This window comes from Palaemon carinicauda, chromosome 45, assembly GCF_036898095.1.
Source record: "Palaemon carinicauda isolate YSFRI2023 chromosome 45, ASM3689809v2, whole genome shotgun sequence".
In the NCBI taxonomy this organism is placed as follows: Eukaryota; Metazoa; Arthropoda; class Malacostraca; order Decapoda; family Palaemonidae; genus Palaemon; species Palaemon carinicauda.
Window position 1 is genome coordinate 43,622,662 of NC_090769.1, and position 4,691 is coordinate 43,627,352.

Sequence of the window (4,691 nt, forward strand, 5' to 3'; positions counted from 1 at the left end):
TGCGGCGAATGAGTATCGGCATTCATTCCGCTCCCAACTGGACTATCGTCTCTGAAATGACTATTGGCCTGCATTCCTTTTGCATCCTACTCTTTTCAAAGGATGTGAAAGACGCCATCCTCCAAACACTGACATCTGGTCACAGTGACATTAGATACGGAAAAAAAAGAACATTCAGACTGCCTTTATCAGTCTACCTCTTAATCGTCACGTATGAATGAAAACAAAATCTATGTAAGACGATGTTATAACACTGACATCACTAAGAAATTGGAAGAGGATTCGTCTGTTAACAGTCATTCTCTCATTCACAGGCTTCACCATTATTGCCTGTCTAGGAACACTTCAACGGAAATTTTCTTAAAGTATTTATTGTCGACACCCACCGGCACCTCCACCCCACTCCCCCTGAAGAGGGATTGGAGTACACGCCCACCGATCGCAAGTCAGCGGGTTGTCCCTGTAAAGGATGCGGGCGCAAACTCGGGGGGGACAGCTGGTGCTGTGGATGCGCCAACGCGGGTGGCAGGAGGAAAGGCGGAAGGAGAGACGCCGGAGTCAGTAAGGGATTATGAGGCAAAAGGGGCCTGGAGGTGTATCTCATCCTCTCCAGCTCCGCCTCCTTCAGGCGTTTGTCCTTCGCCCTTCGATTTTGAAACCAAATCTTGACCTGCGTCTCGGTGAGGTTCAGAGAGGCGGAAAACTCAGCCCGTTCTGCTATGCTCAAGTATTGCTTCTCGCGATATTTCTTCTCAAGAGACAAGAGCTGCTGCGTAGTGAAGGGCGTGCGAGGCTTCCGGTTGGGCTTGTGCTTTCGCAGGTTGACTTTCACAGGACCGAGGAACTTTGGCGGCTCTGGTGATCCTAAAAGAAATAGAAAAAATAAAGGAACATTAAAAACGCTGTTAATTTTATAAGGTCCATTTACAATAAATAAATACATACATACATACATACATACATACATACGCACACACACACACACACACACATATATATATATATATATATATAATATATATATATATATATATAATATATATATATATATATATATATTGTATATATATAATCTATGTGCGAGTCTATATATATATATATATATATAGAATCTGTCTGCGAGTTTGTATAGCCTCTATACACATGTGTATATATATATATATATATGTGTGTGTGTGTGTGTGTGTGTGTGCTAATTCGTAATTTCATAGAAGATAACTTAGCAGAAAATTTCCTAGTTGTTCTAATTAACCTAACAAATCAAGAGCCCGATCAGCCTACTGATGAAAACGTTTCAAGATATCCTTGAATAGTTTGATAGAGAGTGTTTTCATGTAACCTGGCATGCCCATTTCTCTGTTTCATTCGCATTTATTTATACAATGAAGGCCGTATGGGTCGGCGCTTAGGTCTGCGAGGCCATCCATATAGCGTCGAGAGGCTGTTTACAAAAATTTTATGAAAATGTCTTTTATAAATACAAAATATAATGTAACAGATGCATGTTGGTTTCATCAGATTTTAAATTATATTATAATACCAAAAGTTATAAGACATCATAACAAATTATAACCATTTCACGCAAATACTAAAAACAAATACTATTTTAATTATTAAAAAAATAAAAAAATTAAAACTAATACGCCTGTCGGTAATTTTTAAATCTAGTAAAGATGGTGCAAGTTGGAATTTCTCTTCCAGATATCAAAATAATTTCTACTCTTGATTGCTTTAAAACTAGTACGTTCATCATACGCTGTAGCTGTAAGAAATGAGAATTAATTGATAACATTAGTCAATAACCATAACGATAGAATATACATTTTGTTTTCATGATTAGAATGTCAACACGGAAATAATTAAAAGTTATATATGACAACCGGTCATCTTTTATACTTACTAAGGCTTGCTAAGATATAATCATTGTTCACGTTAATGATTTATCTATTTTTTCATTTACTAATTAGTTGCGAATAATAATAATAATAATAATAATAATAATAATAATAATAATATGAATATGGATAATAACAATAACAACAATAATAATTATAGTAAATTTTAGAGCACTTTCCTTACACAACTAATTTGTGGTAATTTCAATGAAGGTTACTGAGTAAAAAACTATTATTCCATTATAATGTTGAGAGTATTTTGTAGCCTATTCCATTCCGATTTTCTAATGTAGTTGGTAAACCGTATTGATACTCACTCACTAATGCCCTGAGTGCCAACTGGTGATGGAGGAGAAGATTAGGAGGCCAAGTCCCTTGTAAGTGTGGAGGGATAACTGAGGAGGATGTTGATGCTGGCGGGAGCGGGGGTCCAGCTCCACCAAGGGATCCCAATAAATTCGGCAACGCTGGGGCTAAGCGGCTTAAGTCTTCTGGATCACGGGAAACTTCACATCGAACATCGTCGTCGATATGATCTGAGTCGACATTGATCTCTTCGTCGTCAACTTCTTCGTCCAAGTCTTTCGCCGATAACCTGTCTTCGGCGGGGGGTGTTAGTGATGTCTCTGGGAGAGGAACCCGAGTGGTACCAATGCTCTGCGGTGGCACAGGTTCCTTTGTAGGATCTTTCGACGGTGCAGAACCAAGAATCGCGTCAACGGAAAAGGAAAAGCTTTTCCGAACGACGGCGCTGAAGGCTGAATTATGACTTGGCCTGACGCCCTCGGCAGCTATGACGCCAGACATCGTCAAAGTAATGAAAATCTTGAAAACAACGTTGGGTAGAGAGAATCTCTCCTGAATGTTACACTTCAACTTTAACGTTTCTTATGGATAAACATCTCATCATGGGTACATAGACTGGCCCTCGACACGCTCTTTCAATTGTAGGTATCTCCCACCATATCCATGACAACGGAAACATCCGAACCAACTGTTATGACAAAGCTTGCGAGCAATGTTTTCCCATGAGATTTATATGTGTGAACTTGCGATGCTCAACGGAAAACCTTTTAAGTGGCACTCAGAGAATGTTTCTCAAACATTAGCTTCCGTATGTAAATGGGGGAGGAAGGGGGGAGAGAATAGGGCAAATCTCAAACCACCAGAGCGGATACGGATGTTTACACAAGTTATCAATTCACCAGCACGGCGGTAACTTAAGAGTCTTGGCTAGCCCTAGCTACTAACTGGGACCTCTTACCCAGCAACGCCCTAACAGACCCAGCCTCCGCCCCTTACGATTACGTAACCCAATCATCACAGCGGACACTAATAGGGGGCGGAGCATCTAACATGACGGCAACCAGTCAGCGTGAAGATTAGTAAACACTCGGCACGGGCCATTAGGTTTATGGCAAGATTTACAGTTCAGCCGCTTGTCGAAGTAACCTGCCGAGTAGGAAGACCCACACATAAAGGAATTTAACAGAGGAAAGACCACAGATATTCGGATTCTTTCCCCGCAGCGAATCGCGGGAAGTAGTGACGGTAATGAAATGGAAATCAACATCACCTCATCGGCCTTAATTGCGCAAGTGAGAGTTTGTCTAACTAGTGAGGGGAAAGGCAAATATGGGGAGGTGGCAGGGACGTCCGGGTGACAGGAGGGTGGAGGTAGAGGGGACAAAACCCCATCCCAATTAAAATGGGGTTGACATTTGATACGGCGTTTATTAATCAATTTATTCTTCTGGTTTATTGAGCTTTAGGCCTACCCTTGGACTAGGCCTAACTGCTTTGTGGTTATTGAACCCCCCATGATGGACCGTAACTAACCTTGACCAATCTTGATATATAAAATTCAGTAAGAAAAAAAATGTATGAACACTGATATACTACCCTTCATACAATACTGCGTTTTTTCTTTTTTTTCACTTCACACAAAATTAGCCATGGATAAGATAAAGTATACATATATATCTAATATCTTCAAATTTACTGCCGCAGGGTGTATTTTGTCACACTTTTACAGTACATATATCACAGGAAAAAAATGTGCTACGTTATAGATGATTTGTTTATATTTTGTGATCAGTATTCTCCTTTATCAACTGTATTGCTATGGATGTATAAATTAACACTTTGTAGTTGTACTGAAATGACTGCTGTTTTACCCAAGTAGGCTATGTGTTATGTGTGGGTCCAGGTCATATTAGACTTCTCGTTAAATATGAACTGCTTTTTTCTAGAATGATAAACTGGCTACTTTCTTTTCAACTTGAACAAAACGTGACCTCCCTATAAAATTTCACATATATTTTTCTTTGCATTGAAGATATTAATGACTTCTAAAAGATTTTTCCAATTTTGGTGACTCCTTCAAACATAGGCATATTCCTGTAAGGTTTTACTCTTGCTTTCCTAATTAAATGACAACTAACATCACTAACACTTCCAGAGTAGCATTATCCTAGCTTTTTTTTTTCTCAATTTTAAATCTGATTCTTCCTTGTGAGGAATCATATTCACATAATCAGTGAAATATAACCAGCAAATTAATTCTGATTCAAAGAATATTTTCCGATTACATTACACATTTCACTAAGCACTACCGGCCCATTATAACCCATTATAAAAGAAAAAAGAATCGCCTATATCTTTGGTGCCGGAGATATATTTTCCTTCCTGTCATTATTGTGAGGACTATTTTTTTTTTTTTCAATATAATTAGACATTACTTTCCTCGGAGTTTACTTCGCTCACTGGCCTCAGTCCAATTCCTGGACTCTCTCC

At 39.0% G+C, this 4,691-nt stretch overlaps 1 pseudogene; it reads right to left on the reverse strand.

Annotated features, from left to right (window-relative positions):
* Positions 1–3,128, reverse strand: part of LOC137634958 (uncharacterized) — a 3,381-nt pseudogene extending 253 nt beyond the window's left edge.
* Positions 3,129–4,691: the final 1,563 nt, after the last annotated feature.